Source organism: Ptychodera flava (assembly GCF_041260155.1).
Source record: "Ptychodera flava strain L36383 chromosome 23 unlocalized genomic scaffold, AS_Pfla_20210202 Scaffold_23__1_contigs__length_28996876_pilon, whole genome shotgun sequence".
NCBI lineage: Eukaryota > Metazoa > Hemichordata > Enteropneusta > Ptychoderidae > Ptychodera > Ptychodera flava.
In genome coordinates this window covers 5,108,409-5,128,309 of record NW_027248277.1, presented here as the reverse complement: position 1 = coordinate 5,128,309, position 19,901 = coordinate 5,108,409, and positions in this window count along the sequence as shown.

Sequence of the window (19,901 nt, the reverse complement as noted above, 5' to 3'; positions counted from 1 at the left end):
ATACCTTTAGGGCTGTGTGAATGCATGTTTTATTCCATTGGAGCAGATTTGAGTCTTGTGGCTGGAATAAGGTGTAAAGAAGGCACAATATTAGAGTGACATTGCCTCAGCGATAGTGTAATTAGAAGTACATTAGAAAGTGTATTGCGTCTGCACTAATTGATGTTTGTTTTTGTATGTCTAATTGGTCTGAAAATTTATGTTTCATAAAGTTGACCTATAACTGCAAATAATATCATATGACTCTTGCCTTTATTTTGAAAATAATTAAATAAAAATAGAAGAACATATTGCAGTCACACTCTGTGAGTGGCATTGTTATGCTCTGATATTGGCCTGATGTGTCTGCATCAATGTTTATAGGGAGGGGTGCTGGCCTGGATGGAAGTTATCAAGTTTGGCTCAGAGATGACATTTATCTTGTCAAGGCACATCTTTAGGGCTGTGTGAATGCATGTTTTATTCCATGGAGCAGATTTGAGTCTTGTGGCTGGAATAAGGTGTAAAGAAGGCACAATATTAGAGTGACATTACCTCAGCGGTAGTGTAATTAGAAAGTACATTACAAAGTGTATTGCGTCTGCACTAATTGATGTTTGTTTTTGTATGTCTAATTGGTCTGAAAATTTATGTTTCATAAAGTTGACCTATAACTGCAAATAATATCATATGACTCTGGCCTTTATTTTCAAAATAATTAAAATAAAATAGAAGAACATATTGCAGTCACACTCTGTGACTGGCATTGTTATGCTATAGCATAAGATTTTGGCCTGTGTCTGGAAAATTCAAAATTTAAGATTTAAAGAAGGCACAATATTAGAGTGACATTGCCTCAGCGGTAGTGTAATGAGAAAGTACATTAGAAAGTGTATTGCGTCTGCACTAATTGATGTTTGTATTTGTATGTCTAATTGGTCTGAAAATTTATGTTTCATAAAGTTGACCTATAACTGCAAATAATATCATATGACTCTGGCCTTTATTTTGAAAATAATTAAAATAAATAGAAGAACATATTGCAGTCACAGTCTGAGAGTGGCATTGTTATGCTCTGATATTGGCCTGATGTGTCTGCATAAATGTTTATAGGGAGGGGTGCTGGCCTGGATGGAAGTTATCCAGTTTGGGCTCAGAGATGACATTTATCTTGTCAAGGCACATCTTTAGGGCTGTGTGAATGCATGTTTTATTCCATTGGAGCAGATTTGAGTCTTGTGGCTGGAATAAGGTGTAAAGAAGGCACAATATTAGAGTGACATTGCCTCAGCGGTAGTGTAATTAGAAAGTACATTAGAGAGTGTATTGCGTCTGCACTAATTGATGTTTGTTTTTGTATGTCTTGGTCTGAAAATTTATGTTTCATAAAGTTGACCTATAACTGCAAATAATATCATATGACTCTGGCCTTTATTTTGAAAATAATTAAAATAAAATAGAAGAACATATTGCAGTCACACTCTGTGAGTGGCATTGTTATGCTATAGCATAAGATTTTGGCCTGTGTCTGGAAAATTCAAAATTTAAGATTTAAAGAAGGCACAATATTAGAGTGACATTGCCTCAGCGGTAGTGTAATGAGAAAGTACATTAGAAAGTGTATTGCGTCTGCACTAATTGATGTTTGTTTTTGTATGTCTAATTGGTCTGAAAATTTATGTTTCATAAAGTTGACCTATAACTGCAAATAATATCATATGACTCTGGCCTTTATTTTGAAAATAATTAAAATAAAATAGAAGAACATATTGCAGTCACACTCAGTGAGTGGCATTGTTATGCTCTGATATTGGCCTGATGTGTCTGCATAAATGTTTATAGGGAGGGGTGCTGGCCTGGATGGAAGTTATCCAGTTTGGGCTCAGAGATGACATTTATCTTGTCAAGGCACATCTTTAGGGCTGTGTGAATGCATGTTTTATTCCATTGGAGCAGATTTGAGTCTTGTGGCTGGAATAAGGTGTAAAGAAGGCACAATATTAGAGTGACATTGCCTCAGCGGTAGTGTAATTAGAAAGTACATTAGAAAGTGTATTGCGTCTGCACTAATTGATGTTTGTTTTTGTATGTCTAATTGGTCTGAAAATTTATGTTTCATAAAGTTGACCTATAACTGCAAATAATATCATATGACTCTGGCCTTTATTTTGAAAATAATTAAAATAAAATAGAAGAACATATTGCAGTCACACTCTGTGAGTGGCATTGTTATGCTCTGATATTGGCCTGATGTGTCTGCATCAATGTTTATAGGGAGGGGTGCTGGCCTGGATGGAAGTTATCAAGTTTGGGCTCAGAGATGACATTTATCTTGTCAAGGCACATCTTTAGGGCTGTGTGAATGCATGTTTTATTCCATTGGAGCAGATTTGAGTCTTGTGGCTGGAATAAGGTGTAAAGAAGGCACAATATTAGAGTGACATTACCTCAGCGGTAGTGTAATTAGAAAGTACATTAGAAAGTGTATTGCGTCTGCACTAATTGATGTTTGTTTTTGTATGTCTAATTGGTCTGAAAATTTATGTTTCATAAAGTTGACCTATAACTGCAAATAATATCATATGACTCTGGCCTTTATTTTGAAAATAATTAAAATAAAATAGAAGAACATATTGCAGTCACACTCTGTGAGTGGCATTGTTATGCTATAGCATAAGATTTTGGCCTGTGTCTGGAAAATTCAAAATTTAAGATTTAAAGAAGGCACAATATTAGAGTGACATTGCCTCAGCGGTAGTGTAATGAGAAAGTACATTAGAAAGTGTATTGCGTCTGCACTAATTGATGTTTGTTTTTGTATGTCTAATTGGTCTGAAAATTTATGTTTCATAAAGTTGACCTATAACTGCAAATAATATCATATGACTCTGGCCTTTATTTTGAAAATAATTAAAATAAAATAGAAGAACATATTGCAGTCACACTCTGTGAGTGGCATTGTTATGCTCTGATATTGGCCTGATGTGTCTGCATCAATGTTTATAGGGAGGGGTGCTGGCCTGGATGGAAGTTATCCAGTTTGGGCTCAGAGATGACATTTATCTTGTCAAGGCATACCTTTAGGGCTGTGTGAATGCATGTTTTATTCCATTGGAGCAGATTTGAGTCTTGTGGCTGGAATAAGGTGTAAAGAAGGCACAATATTAGAGTGACATTGCCTCAGCGATAGTGTAATTAGAAAGTACATTAGAAAGTGTATTGCGTCTGCACTAATTGATGTTTGTTTTTGTATGTCTAATTGGTCTGAAAATTTATGTTCATAAAGTTGACCTATAACTGCAAATAATATCATATGACTCTTGCCTTTATTTTGAAAATAATTAAAATAAAATAGAAGAACATATTGCAGTCACACTCTGTGAGTGGCATTGTTATGCTCTGATATTGGCCTGATGTGTCTGCATCAATGTTTATAGGGAGGGGTGCTGGCCTGGATGGAAGTTATCAAGTTTGGGCTCAGAGATGACATTTATCTTGTCAAGGCACATCTTTAGGGCTGTGTGAATGCATGTTTTATTCCATTGGAGCAGATTTGAGTCTTGTGGCTGGAATAAGGTGTAAAGAAGGCACAATATTAGAGTGACATTACCTCAGCGGTAGTGTAATTAGAAAGTACATTACAAAGTGTATTGCGTCTGCACTAATTGATGTTTGTTTTTGTATGTCTAATTGGTCTGAAAATTTATGTTTCATAAAGTTGACCTATAACTGCAAATAATATCATATGACTCTGGCCTTTATTTTCAAAATAATTAAAATAAAATAGAAGAACATATTGCAGTCACACTCTGTGACTGGCATTGTTATGCTATAGCATAAGATTTTGGCCTGTGTCTGGAAAATTCAAAATTTAAGATTTAAAGAAGGCACAATATTAGAGTGACATTGCCTCAGCGGTAGTGTAATGAGAAAGTACATTAGAAAGTGTATTGCGTCTGCACTAATTGATGTTTGTATTTGTATGTCTAATTGGTCTGAAAATTTATGTTTCATAAAGTTGACCTATAACTGCAAATAATATCATATGACTCTGGCCTTTATTTTGAAAATAATTAAAATAAAATAGAAGAACATATTGCAGTCACAGTCTGAGAGTGGCATTGTTATGCTCTGATATTGGCCTGATGTGTCTGCATAAATGTTTATAGGGAGGGGTGCTGGCCTGGATGGAAGTTATCCAGTTTGGGCTCAGAGATGACATTTATCTTGTCAAGGCACATCTTTAGGGCTGTGTGAATGCATGTTTTATTCCATTGGAGCAGATTTGAGTCTTGTGGCTGGAATAAGGTGTAAAGAAGGCACAATATTAGAGTGACATTGCCTCAGCGGTAGTGTAATTAGAAAGTACATTAGAGAGTGTATTGCGTCTGCACTAATTGATGTTTATTTTTGTATGTCTTGGTCTGAAAATTTATGTTTCATAAAGTTGACCTATAACTGCAAATAATATCATGTGACTGGCCTTTATTTTGAAAATAATTAAAATAAAATAGAAGAACATATTGCAGTCACAGTCTGAGAGTGGCATTGTTATGCTCTGATATTGGCCTGATGTGTCTGCATAAATGTTTATAGGGAGGGGTGCTGGCCTGGGTGGAAGTTATCCAGTTTGGGCTCAGAGTTGACATTTATCTTGTCAAGGCACATCTTTAGGGCTGTGTGAATGCATGTTTTATTCCATTGGAGCAGATTTGAGTCTTGTGGCTGGAATAAGGTGTAAAGAAGGCACAATATTAGAGTGACATTGCCTCAGCGGTAGTGTAATTAGAAAGTACATTAGAAAGTGTATTGCGTCTGCACTAATTGATGTTTGTTTTTGCATGTCTAATTGGTCTGAAAATTTATGTTTCATAAAGTTGACCTATAACTGCAAATAATATCATATGACTCTGGCCTTTATTTTGAAAATAATTAAATAAAATAGAAGAACATATTGCAGTCACACTCTGTGAGTGGCATTGTTATGCTCTGATATTGGCCTGATGTTCTGCATCAGTGTTTATAGGGAGGGGTGCTGGCCTGGATGGAAGTTATCCAGTTTGGGCTCAGAGATGACATTTATCTTGTCAAGGCATACCTTTAGGGCTGTGTGAATGCATGTTTTATTCCATTGGAGCAGATTTGAGTCTTGTGGCTGGAATAAGGTGTAAAGAAGGCACAATATTAGAGTGACATTGCCTCAGCGGTAGTGTAATAGAAAGTACATTAGAAAGTGTATTGCGTCTGCACTAATTGATGTTTGTTTTTGTATGTCTAATTGGTCTGAAAATTTATGTTTCATAAAGTTGACCTATAACTGCAAATAATATCATATGACTCTGGCCTTTATTTTGAAAATAATTAAAATAAAATAGAAGAACATATTGCAGTCACACTCTGTGAGTGGTATTGTTATGCTCTGATATTGGCCTGATGTGTCTGCATCAATGTTTATAGGGAGGGGTGCTGGCCTGGATGGAAGTTATCAAGTTTGGGCTCAGAGATGACATTTATCTTGTCAAGGCACATCTTTAGGGCTGTGTGAATGCATGTTTTATTCCATTGGAGCAGATTTGAGTCTTGTGGCTGGAATAAGGTGTAAAGAAGGCACAATATTAGAGTGACATTACCTCAGCGGTAGTGTAATTAGAAAGTACATTAGAAAGTGTATTGCGTCTGCACTAATTGATGTTTGTTTTTGTATGTCTAATTGGTCTGAAAATTATGTTTCATAAAGTTGACCTATAACTGCAAATAATATCATATGACTCTGGCCTTTATTTTCAAAATAATTAAAATAAAATAGAAGAACATATTGCAGTCACACTCTGTGACTGGCATTGTTATGCTATAGCATAAGATTTTGGCCTGTGTCTGGAAAATTCAAAATTTAAGATTTAAAGAAGGCACAATATTAGAGTGACATTGCCTCAGCGGTAGTGTAATGAGAAAGTACATTAGAAAGTGTATTGCGTCTGCACTAATTGATGTTTGTTTTTGTATGTCTAATTGGTCTGAAAATTTATGTTTCATAAAGTTGACCTATAACTGCAAATAATATCATATGACTCTGGCCTTTATTTTGAAAATAATTAAAATAAAATAGAAGAACATATTGCAGTCACACTCTGTGAGTGGCATTGTTATGCTCTGATATTGGCCTGATGTGTCTGCATAAATGTTTATAGGGAGGGGTGCTGGCCTGGATGGAAGTTATCCAGTTTGGGCTCAGAGATGACATTTATCTTGTCAAGGCACATCTTAGGGCTGTGTGAATGCATGTTTTATTCCATTGGAGCAGATTTGAGTCTTGTGGCTGGAATAAGGTGTAAAGAAGGCACAATATTAGAGTGACATTGCCTCAGCGGTAGTGTAATTAGAAAGTACATTAGAAAGTGTATTGCGGCTGCACTAATTGATGTTTGTTTTTGTATGTCTAATTGGTCTGAAAATTTATGTTTCATAAAGTTGACCTATAACTGCAAATAATATCATATGACTCTGGCCTTTATTTTGAAAATAATTAAAATAAAATAGAAGAACATATTGCAGTCACACTCTGTGAGTGGCATTGTTATGCTCTGATATTGGCCTGATGTGTCTGCATCAATGTTTATAGGGAGGGGTGCTGGCCTGGATGGAAGTTATCAAGTTTGGGCTCAGAGATGACATTTATCTTGTCAAGGCACATCTTTAGGGCTGTGTGAATGCATGTTTTATTCCATTGGAGCAGATTTGAGTCTTGTGGCTGGAATAAGGTGTAAAGAAGGCACAATATTAGAGTGACATTACCTCAGCGGTAGTGTAATTAGAAAGTACATTAGAAAGTGTATTGCGTCTGCACTAATTGATGTTTGTTTTTGTATGTCTAATTGGTCTGAAAATTTATGTTTCATAAAGTTGACCTATAACTGCAAATAATATCATATGACTCTGGCCTTTATTTTGAAAATAATTAAAATAAAATAGAAGAACATATTGCAGTCACACTCTGTGAGTGGCATTGTTATGCTAGCATAAGATTTTGGCCTGTGTCTGGAAAATTCAAAATTTAAGATTTAAAGAACGCACAATATTAGAGTGACATTGCCTCAGCGGTAGTGTAATGAGAAAGTACATTAGAAAGTGTATTGCGTCTGCACTAATTGATGTTTGTTTTTGTATGTCTAATTGGTCTGAAAATTTATGTTTCATAAAGTTGACCTATAACTGCAAATAATATCATATGACTCTGGCCTTTATTTTGAAAATAATTAAAATAAAATAGAAGAACATATTGCAGTCACACTCTGTGAGTGGCATTGTTATGCTCTGATATTGGCCTGATGTGTCTGCATCAATGTTTATAGGGAGGGGTGCTGGCCTGGATGGAAGTTATCCAGTTTGGGCTCAGAGATGACATTTATCTTGTCAAGGCATACCTTTAGGGCTGTGTGAATGCATGTTTTATTCCATTGGAGCAGATTTGAGTCTTGTGGCTGGAATAAGGTGTAAAGAAGGCACAATATTAGAGTGACATTGCCTCAGCGATAGTGTAATTAGAAAGTACATTAGAAAGTGTATTGCGTCTGCACTAATTGATGTTTGTTTTGTATGTCTAATTGGTCTGAAAATTTATGTTTCATAAAGTTGACCTATAACTGCAAATAATATCATATGACTCTTGCCTTTATTTTGAAAATAATTAAAATAAAATAGAAGAACATATTGCAGTCACACTCTGTGAGTGGCATTGTTATGCTCTGATATTGGCCTGATGTGTCTGCATCAATGTTTATAGGGAGGGGTGCTGGCCTGGATGGAAGTTATCAAGTTTGGGCTCAGAGATGACATTTATCTTGTCAAGGCACATCTTTAGGGCTGTGTGAATGCATGTTTTATTCCATTGGAGCAGATTTGAGTCTTGTGGCTGGAATAAGGTGTAAAGAAGGCACAATATTAGAGTGACATTACCTCAGCGGTAGTGTAATTAGAAAGTACATTACAAAGTGTATTGCGTCTGCACTAATTGATGTTTGTTTTTGTATGTCTAATTGGTCTGAAAATTTATGTTTCATAAAGTTGACCTATAACTGCAAATAATATCATATGACTCTGGCCTTTATTTTCAAAATAATTAAAATAAAATAGAAGAACATATTGCAGTCACACTCTGTGACTGGCATTGTTATGCTATAGCATAAGATTTTGGCCTGTGTCTGGAAAATTCAAAATTTAAGATTTAAAGAAGACACAATATTAGAGTGACATTGCCTCAGCGGTAGTGTAATGAGAAAGTACATTAGAAAGTGTATTGCGTCTGCACTAATTGATGTTTGTATTTGTATGTCTAATTGGTCTGAAAATTTATGTTTCATAAAGTTGACCTATAACTGCAAATAATATCATATGACTCTGGCCTTTATTTTGAAAATAATTAAAATAAAATAGAAGAACATATTGCAGTCACAGTCTGTGAGTGGCATTGTTATGCTCTGATATTGGCCTGATGTGTCTGCATAAATGTTTATAGGGAGGGGTGCTGGCCTGGATGGAAGTTATCCAGTTTGGGCTCAGAGATGACATTTATCTTGTCAAGGCACATCTTTAGGGCTGTGTGAATGCATGTTTTATTCCATTGGAGCAGATTTGAGTCTTGTGGCTGGAATAAGGTGTAAAGAAGGCACAATATTAGAGTGACATTACCTCAGCGGTAGTGTAATTAGAAAGTACATTAGAAAGTGTATTGCGTCTGCACTAATTGATGTTTGTTTTTGTATGTCTAATTGGTCTGAAAATTTATGTTTCATAAAGTTGACCTATAACTGCAAATAATATCATATGACTCTGGCCTTTATTTTGAAAATAATTAAAATAAAATAGAAGAACATATTGCAGTCACACTCTGTGAGTGGCATTGTCATGCTATAATAGCATAAGATTTTGGCCTGTGTCTGGAAAATTCAAAATTTAAGATTAAAAGAAGGCACAATATTAGAGTGACATTGCCTCAGCGGTAGTGTAATTAGAAAGTACATTAGAAAGTGTATTGCGTCTGCACTAATTGATGTTTGTTTTTGTATGTCTAATTGGTCTGAAAATTTATGTTTCATAAAGTTGACCTATAACTGCAAATAATATCATATGACTCTGGCCTTTATTTTGAAAATAATTAAAATAAAATAGAAGAACATATTGCAGTCACACTCTGTGAGTGGCATTGTTATGCTCTGATATTGGCCTGATGTGTCTGCATAAATGTTTATAGGGAGGGGTGCTGGCCTGGATGGAAGTTATCCAGTTTGGGCTCAGAGATGACATTTATCTTGTCAAGGCATATCTTTAGGGCTGTGTGAATGCATGTTTTATTCCATTGGAGCAGATTGAGTCTTGTGGCTGGAATAAGGTGTAAAGAAGGCACAATATTAGAGTGACATTGCCTCAGCGGTAGTGTAATTAGAAAGTACATTAGAAAGTGTATTGCGTCTGCACTAATTGATGTTTGTTTTTGTATGTCTAATTGGTCTGAAAATTTATGTTTCATAAAGTTGACCTATAACTGCAAATAATATCATATGACTCTGGCCTTTATTTTGAAAATAATTAAAATAAAATAGAAGAACATATTGCAGTCACACTCTGTGAGTGGCATTGTTATGCTCTGATATTGGCCTGATGTGTCTGCATAAATGTTTATAGGGAGGGGTGCTGGCCTGGATGGAAGTTATCCAGTTTGGGCTCAGAGATGACATTTATCTTGTCAAGGCATATCTTTAGGGCTGTGTGAATGCATGTTTTATTCCATTGGAGCAGATTGAGTCTTGTGGCTGGAATAAGGTGTAAAGAAGGCACAATATTAGAGTGACATTGCCTCAGCGGTAGTGTAATTAGAAAGTACATTAGAAAGTGTATTGCGTCTGCACTAATTGATGTTTGTTTTTGTATGTCTAATTGGTCTGAAAATTTATGTTTCATAAAGTTGACCTATAACTGCAAATAATATCATATGACTCTGGCCTTTATTTTGAAAATAATTAAAATGAAATAGAAGAACATATTGCAGTCACACTCTGTGAGTGGCATTGTTATGCTCTGATATTGGCCTGATGTGTCTGCATCAATGTTTATAGGGAGGGGTGCTGGCCTGGATGGAAGTTATCCAGTTTGGGCTCAGAGATGACATTTATCTTGTCAAGGCATATCTTTAGGGCTGTGTGAATGCATGTTTTATTCCATTGGAGCAGATTTGAGTCTTGTGGCTGGAGGTGTAAAGAAGGCACAATATTAGAGTGACATTGCCTCAGCGGTAGTGTAATGAGAAAGTACATTAGAAAGTGTATTGCGTCTGCACTAATTGATGTTTGTTTTTGTATGTCTAATTGGTCTGAAAATTTATGTTTCATAAAGTTGACCTATAACTGCAAATAATATCATATGACTCTGGCCTTTATTTTGAAAATAATTAAAATAAAATAGAAGAACATATTGCAGTCACACTCTGTGAGTGGCATTGTTATGCTCTGATATTGGCCTGATGTGTCTGCATCAATGTTTATAGGGAGGGGTGCTGGCCTGGATGAAAGTTATCCAGTTTGGGCTCAGAGATGACATTTATCTTGTCAAGGCACATCTTTAGGGCTGTGTGAATGCATGTTTTATTCCATTGGAGCAGATTTGAGTCTTGTGGCTGGAATAAGGTGTAAAGAAGGCACAATATTAGAGTGACATTGCCTCAGCGGTAGTGTAATTAGAAAGTACATTAGAAAGTGTATTGCGTCTGCACTAATTGATGTTTGTTTTTGTATGTCTAATTGGTCTGAAAATTTATGTTTCATAAAGTTGACCTATAACTGCAAATAATATCATATGACTCTGGCCTTTATTTGAAAATAATTAAAATAAAATAGAAGAACATATTGCAGTCACACTCTGTGAGTGGCATTGTTATGCTCTGATATTGGCCTGATGTGTCTGCATAAATGTTTATAGGGAGGGGTGCTGGCCTGGATGGAAGTTATCCAGTTTGGGCTCAGAGATGACATTTATCTTGTCAAGGCACATCTTTAGGGCTGTGTGAATGCATTTTATTCCATCGGAGCAGATTTGAGTCTTGTGGCTGGAATAAGGTGTAAAGAAGGCACAATATTAGAGTGACATTGCCTCAGCGGTAGTGTAATTAGAAAGTACATTAGAAAGTGTATTGCGTCTGCACTAATTGATGTTTTTTTTGTATGTCTAATTGGTCTGAAAATTTATGTTTCATAAAGTTGACCTATAACTGCAAATAATATCATGTGACTCTGGCCTTTATTTTGAAAATAATTAAAATAAAATAGAAGAACATATTGCAGTCACACTCTGTGAGTGGCATTGTTATGCTCTGATATTGGCCTGATGTGTCTGCATCAATGTTTATAGGGAGGGGTGCTGGCCTGGATGGAAGTTATCCAGTTTGGGCTCAGAGATGACATTTATCTTGTCAAGGCACATCTTTAGGGCTGTGTGAATGCATGTTTTATTCCATTGGAGCAGATTTGAGTCTTGTGGCTGGAATAAGATGTAAAGAAGGCACAATATTAGAGTGACATTGCCTCAGCGGTAGTGTAATTAGAAAGTACATTAGAAAGTGTATTGTGTCTGCACTAATTGATGTTTGTTTTGTATGTCTAATTGGTCTGAAAATTTATGTTTCATAAAGTTGACCTATAACTGCAAATAATATCATATGACTCTGGCCTTTATTTTGAAAATAATTAAAATAAAATAGAAGAACATATTGCAGTCACACTCTGTGAGTGGCATTGTTATGCTATAATAGCATAAGATTTTGGCCTGTGTCTGGAAAATTCAAAATTTAAGATTTAAAGAAGGCACAATATTAGAGTGACATTGCCTCAGCGGTAGTGTAATTAGAAAGTACATTAGAAAGTGTATTGCGTCTGCACTAATTGATGTTTGTTTTGTATGTCTAATTGGTCTGAAAATTTATGTTTCATAAAGTTGACCTATAACTGCAAATAATATCATATGACTCTGGCCTTTATTTTGAAAATAATTAAAATAAAATAGAAGAACATATTGCAGTCACACTCTGTGAGTGGCATTGTTATGCTCTGATATTGGCCTGATGTGTCTGCATAAATGTTTATAGGGAGGGGTGCTGGCCTGGATGGAAGTTATCCAGTTTGGGCTCAGAGATGACATTTATCTTGTCAAGGCACATCTTTAGGGCTGTGTGAATGCATGTTTTATTCCATTGGAGCAGATTGAGTCTTGTGGCTGGAATAAGGTGTAAAGAAGGCACAATATTAGAGTGACATTGCCTCAGCGGTAGTGTAATTAGAAAGTACATTACAAAGTGTATTGCGTCTGCACTAATTGATGTTTGTTTTTGTATGTCTAATTGGTCTGAAAATTTATGTTTCATAAAGTTGACCTATAACTGCAAATAATATCATATGACTCTGGCCTTTATTTTGAAAATAATTAAAATAAAATAGAAGAACATATTGCAGTCACACTCTATGAGTGGCATTGTTATGCTATAGCATAAGATTTTGGCCTGTGTCTGCAAAATTCAAAATTTAAGATTTAAAGAAGGCACAATATTAGAGTGACATTGCCTCAGCGGTAGTGTAATTAGAAAGTACATTAGAAAGTGTATTGCGTCTGCACTAATTGATGTTTGTTTTTGTATGTCTAATTGGTCTGAAAATTTATGTTTCATAAAGTTGACCTATAACTGCAAATAATATCATATGACTCTGGCCTTTATTTTGAAAATAATTAAAATAAAATAGAAGAACATATTGCAGTCACACTCTGTGAGTGGCATTGTTATGCTCTGATATTGGCCTGATGTGTCTGCATAAATGTTTATAGGGAGGGGTGCTGGCCTGGATGGAAGTTATCCAGTTTGGGCTCAGAGATGACATTTATCTTGTCAAGGCACATCTTTAGGGCTGTGTGAATGCATGTTTTATTCCATTGGAGTAGATTTGAGTCTTGTGGCTGGAATAAGGTGTAAAGAAGGCACAATATTAGAGTGACATTGCCTCAGCGGTAGTGTAATTAGAAAGTACATTACAAAGTGTATTGCGTCTGCACTAATTGATGTTTGTTTTTGTATGTCTAATTGGTCTGAAAATTTATGTTTCATAAAGTTGACCTATAACTGCAAATAATATCATATGACTCTGGCCTTTATTTTGAAAATAATTAAAATAAAATAGAAGAACATATTGCAGTCACACTCTGTGAGTGGCATTGTTATGCTATAATAGCATAAGATTTTGGCCTGTGTCTGGAAAATTCAAAATTTAAGATTTAAAGAAGGCACAATATTAGAGTGACATTGCCTCAGCGGTAGTGTAATTAGAAAGTACATTAGAAAGTGTATTGCGTCTGCACTAATTGATGTTTGTTTTTGTATGTCTAATTGGTCTGAAAATTTATGTTTCATAAAGTTGACCTATAACTGCAAATAATATCATATGACTCTGGCCTTTATTTGAAAATAATTAAAATAAAATAGAAGAACATATTGCAGTCACACTCTGTGAGTGGCATTGTTATGCTCTGATATTGGCCTGATGTGTCTGCATAAATGTTTATAGGGAGGGGTGCTGGCCTGGATGGAAGTTATCCAGTTTGGGCTCAGAGATGACATTTATCTTGTCAAGGCACATCTTTAGGGCTGTGTGAATGCATGTTTTATTCCATTGGAGCAGATTTGAGTCTTGTGGCTGGAATAAGGTGTAAAGAAGGCACAATATTAGAGTGACATTGCCTCAGCGGTAGTGTAATTAGAAAGTACATTAGAAAGTGTATTGCGTCTGCTCTAATTGATGTTTGTTTTTGTATGTCTAATTGGTCTGAAAATTTATGTTTCATAAAGTTGACCTATAACTGCAAATAATATCATATGACTCTGGCCTTTATTTTGAAAATAATTAAAATAAAATAGAAGAACATATTGCAGTCACACTCTGTGAGTGGCATTGTTATGCTCTGATATTGGCCTGATGTGTCTGCATAAATGTTTATAGGGAGGGGTGCTGGCCTGGATGGAAGTTATCCAGTTTGGGCTCAGAGATGACATTTATCTTGTCAAGGCACATCTTTAAGGCTGTGTGAATGCATGTTTTATTCCATTGGAGCAGATTTGAGTCTTGTGGCTGGAATAAGGTGTAAAGAAGGCACAATATTAGAGTGACATTGCCTCAGCGGTAGTGTAATGAGAAAGTACATTAGAAAGTGTATTGCGTCTGCACTAATTGATGTTTGTTTTTGTATGTCTAATTGGTCTGAAAATTTATGTTTCATAAAGTTGACCTATAACTGCAAATAATATCATATGACTCTGGCCTTTATTTTGAAAATAATTAAAATAAAATAGAAGAACATATTGCAGTCACACTCTGTGAGTGGCATTGTTATGCTCTGATATTGGCCTGATGTGTCTGCATCAATGTTTATAGGGAGGGGTGCTGGCCTGGATGGAAGTTATCCAGTTTGGGCTCAGAGATGACATTTATCTTGTCAAGGCATACCTTTAGGGCTGTGTGAATGCATGTTTTATTCCATTGGAGCAGATTTGAGTCTTGTGGCTGGAATAAGGTGTAAAGAAGGCACAATATTAGAGTGACATTGCCTCAGCGATAGTGTAATTAGAAAGTACATTAGAAAGTGTATTGCGTCTGCACTAATTGATGTTTGTTTTTGTATGTCTAATTGGTCTGAAAATTTATGTTTCATAAAGTTGACCTATAACTGCAAATAATATCATATGACTCTTGCCTTTATTTTGAAAATAATTAAAATAAAATAGAAGAACATATTGCAGTCACACTCTGTGAGTGGCATTGTTATGCTCTGATATTGGCCTGATGTGTCTGCATCAATGTTTATAGGGAGGGGTGCTGGCCTGGATGGAAGTTATCAAGTTTGGGCTCAGAGATGACATTTATCTTGTCAAGGCACATCTTTAGGGCTGTGTGAATGCATGTTTTATTCCATTGGAGCAGATTTGAGTCTTGTGGCTGGAATAAGGTGTAAAGAAGGCACAATATTAGAGTGACATTACCTCAGCGGTAGTGTAATTAGAAAGTACATTACAAAGTGTATTGCGTCTGCACTAATTGATGTTTGTTTTTGTATGTCTAATTGGTCTGAAAATTTATGTTTCATAAAGTTGACCTATAACTGCAAATAATATCATATGACTCTGGCCTTTATTTTCAAAATAATTAAAATAAAATAGAAGAACATATTGCAGTCACACTCTGTGACTGGCATTGTTATGCTATAGCATAAGATTTTGGCCTGTGTCTGGAAAATTCAAAATTTAAGATTTAAAGAAGGCACAATATTAGAGTGACATTGCCTCAGCGGTAGTGTAATGAGAAAGTACATTAGAAAGTGTATTGCGTCTGCACTAATTGATGTTTGTATTTGTATGTCTAATTGGTCTGAAAATTTATGTTTCATAAAGTTGACCTATAACTGCAAATAATATCATATGACTCTGGCCTTTATTTTGAAAATAATTAAAATAAAATAGAAGAACATATTGCAGTCACAGTCTGAGAGTGGCATTGTTATGCTCTGATATTGGCCTGATGTGTCTGCATAAATGTTTATAGGGAGGGGTGCTGGCCTGGATGGAAGTTATCCAGTTTGGGCTCAGAGATGACATTTATCTTGTCAAGGCACATCTTTAGGGCTGTGTGAATGCATGTTTTATTCCATTGGAGCAGATTTGAGTCTTGTGGCTGGAATAAGGTGTAAAGAAGGCACAATATTAGAGTGACATTACCTCAGCGGTAGTGTAATTAGAAAGTACATTAGAAAGTGTATTGCGTCTGCACTAATTGATGTTGTTTTTGTATGTCTAATTGGTCTGAAAATTTATGTTTCATAAAGTTGACCTATAACTGCAAATAATATCATATGACTCTGGCCTTTATTTTGAAAATAATTAAAATAAAATAGAAGAACATATTGCAGTCACACTCTGTGAGTGGCATTGTCATGCTATAATAGCATAAGATTTTGGCCTGTGTCTGGAAAATTCAAAATTTAAGATTAAAAGAAGGCACAATATTAGAGTGACATTGCCTCAGCGGTAGTGTAATTAGAAAGTACATTAGAAAGTGTATTGCGTCTGCACTAATTGATGTTTGTTTTTGTATGTCTAATTGGTCTGAAAATTTATGTTTCATAAAGTTGACCTATAACTGCAAATAATATCATATGACTCTGGCCTTTATTTTGAAAATAATTAAATAAAATAGAAGAACATATTGCAGTCACACTCTGTGAGTGGCATTGTTATGCTCTGATATTGGCCTGATGTGTCTGCATAAATGTTTATAGGGAGGGGTGCTGGCCTGGATGGAAGTTATCCAGTTTGGGCTCAGAGATGACATTTATCTTGTCAAGGCATATCTTTAGGGCTGTGTGAATGCATGTTTTATTCCATTGGAGCAGATTTGAGTCTTGTGGCTGGAATAAGGTGTAAAGAAGGCACAATATTAGAGTGACATTGCCTCAGAGGTAGTGTAATTAGTAAGTACATTAGAAAGTGTATTGCGTCTGCACGAATTGATGTTTGTTTTTGTATGTCTAATTGGTCTGAAAATTTAAGTTTCATAAAGTTGACCTATAACTGCAAATAATATCATATGACTCTGGCCTTTATTTTGAAAATAATTAAAATAAAATAGAAGAACATATTGCAGTCACAGTCTGTGAGTGGCATTGTTATGCTCTGATATTGGCCTGATGTGTCTGCATAAATGTTTATAGGGAGGGGTGCTGGCCTGGATGGAAGTTATCCAGTTTGGGCTCAATGATGACATTTATCTTGTCAAGGCATATCTTTGGGCTGTGTGAATGCATGTTTTATTCCATTGGAGCAGATTTGAGTCTTGTGGCTGGAATAAGGTGTAAAGAAGGCACAATATTAGAGTGACATTGCCTCAGCGGTAGTGTAATTAGAAAGTACATTAGAAAGTGTATTGCGTCTGCACTAATTGATGTTTGTTTTTGTATGTCTAATTGGTCTGAAAATTTATGTTTCATAAAGTTGACCTATAACTGCAAATAAATCATATGACTCTGGCCTTTATTTTGAAAATAATTAAAATAAAATAGAAGAACATATTGCAGTCACACTCTGTGAGTGGCATTGTTATGCTCTGATATTGGCCTGATGTGTCTGCATAAATGTTTATAGGGAGGGGTGCTGGCCTGGATGGAAGTTATCCAGTTTGGGCTCAGAGATGACATTTATCTTGTCAAGGCATATCTTTAGGGCTGTGTGAATGCATGTTTTATTCCATTGGAGCAGATTTGAGTCTTGTGGCTGGAATAAGGTGTAAAGAAGGCACAATATTAGAGTGACATTGCCTCAGCGGTAGTGTAATTAGAAAGTACATTAGAAAGTGTATTGCGTCTGCACTAATTGATGTTTGTTTTTGTATGTCTAATTGGTCTGAAAATTTATGTTTCATAAAGTTGACCTATAACTGCAAATAATATCATATGACTCTGGCCTTTATTTTGAAAATAATTAAAATGAAATAGAAGAACATATTGCAGTCACACTCTGTGAGTGGCATTGTTATGCTCTGATATTGGCCTGATGTGTCTGCATCAATGTTTATAGGGAGGGGTGCTGGCCTGGATGGAAGTTATCCAGTTTGGGCTCAGAGATGACATTATCTTGTCAAGGCATATCTTTAGGGCTGTGTGAATGCATGTTTTATTCCATTGGAGCAGATTTGAGTGTTGTGGCTGGAATAAGGTGTAAAGAAGGCACAATATTAGAGTGACATTGCCTCAGCGGTAGTGTAATGAGAAAGTACATTAGAAAGTGTATTGCGTCTGCACTAATTGATGTTTGTTTTTGTATGTCTAATTGGTCTGAAAATTATGTTTCATAAAGTTGACCTATAACTGCAAATAATATCATATGACTCTGGCCTTTATTTTGAAAATAATTAAAATAAAATAGAAGAACATATTGCAGTCACACTCTGTGAGTGGCATTGTTATGCTCTGATATGGCCTGATGTGTCTGCATCAATGTTTATAGGGAGGGGTGCTGGCCTGGATGAAAGTTATCCAGTTTGGGCTCAGAGATGACATTTATCTTGTCAAGGCACATCTTTAGGGCTGTGTGAATGCATGTTTTATTCCATTGGAGCAGATTTGAGTCTTGTGGCTGGAATAAGGTGTAAAGAAGGCACAATATTAGAGTGACATTGCCTCAGCGGTAGTGTAATTAGAAAGTACATTAGAAAGTGTATTGCGTCTGCACTAATTGATGTTTGTTTTTGTATGTCTAATTGGTCTGAAAATTTATGTTTCATAAAGTTGACCTATAACTGCAAATAATATCATATGACTCTGGCCTTTATTTTGAAAATAATTAAATAAAATAAGAAGAACATATTGCAGTCACACTCTGTGAGTGGCATTGTTATGCTCTGATATTGGCCTGATGTGTCTGCATAAATGTTTATAGGGAGGGGTGCTGGCCTGGATGGAAGTTATCCAGTTTGGGCTCAGAGATGACATTTATCTTGTCAAGGCACATCTTTAGGGCTGTGTGAATGCATGTTTTATTCCATTGGAGCAGATTTGAGTCTTGTGGCTGGAATAAGGTGTAAAGAAGGCACAATATTAGAGTGACATTGCCTCAGCGGTAGTGTAATTAGAAAGTACATTAGAAAGTGTATTGCGTCTGCACTAATTGATGTTTTTTTTGTATGTCTAATTGGTCTGAAAATTTATGTTTCATAAAGTTGACCTATAACTGCAAATAATATCATGTGACTCTGGCCTTTATTTTGAAAATAATTAAAATAAAATAGAAGAACATATTGCAGTCACACTCTGTGAGTGGCATTGTTATGCTCTGATATTGGCCTGATGTGTCTGCATCAATGTTTATAGGGAGGGGTGCTGGCCTGGATGGAAGTTATCCAGTTTGGGCTCAGAGATGACATTTATCTTGTCAAGGCACATCTTTAGGGCTGTGTGAATGCATGTTTTATTCCATTGGAGCAGATTTGAGTCTTGTGGCTGGAATAAGGTGTAAAGAAGGCACAATATTAGAGTGACATTGCCTCAGCGGTAGTGTAATTAGAAAGTACATTAGAAAGTGTATTGCGTCTGCACTAATTGATGTTTGTTTTTGTATGTCTAATTGGTCTGAAAATTTATGTTCATAAAGTTGACCTATAACTGCAAATAATATCATATGACTCTGGCCTTTATTTTGAAAATAATTAAAAAAATAGAAGAACATATTGCAGTCACACTCTGTGAGTGGCATTGTTATGCTTATAGCATAAGATTTTGGCCTGTGTCTGGAAAATTCAAAATTTAAGATTTAAAGAAGGCACAATATTAGAGTGACATTGCCTCAGCGGTAGTGTAATAGAAAGTACATTAGAAAGTGTATTGCGTCTGCACTAATTGATGTTGTTTTTGTATGTCTAATTGGTCTGAAAATTTATGTTTCATAAAGTTGACCTATAACTGCAAATAATATCATATGACTCTGGCCTTTATTTTGAAATAATTAAAATAAAATAGAAGAACATATTGCAGTCACACTCTGTGAGTGGCATTGTTATGCTCTGATATTGGCCTGATGTGTCTGCATAAATGTTTATAGGGAGGGGTGCTGGCCTGGATGGAAGTTATCCAGTTTGGGCTCAGAGATGACATTTATCTTGTCAAGCACATCTTTAGGGCTGTGTGAATGCATGTTTTATTCCATTGGAGCAGATTTGAGTCTTGTGGCTGGAATAAGGTGTAAAGAAGGCACAATATTAGAGTGACATTGCCTCAGCGGTAGTGTAATTAGAAAGTACATTACAAAGTGTATTGCGTCTGCACTAATTGATGTTTGTTTTTGTATGTCTAAT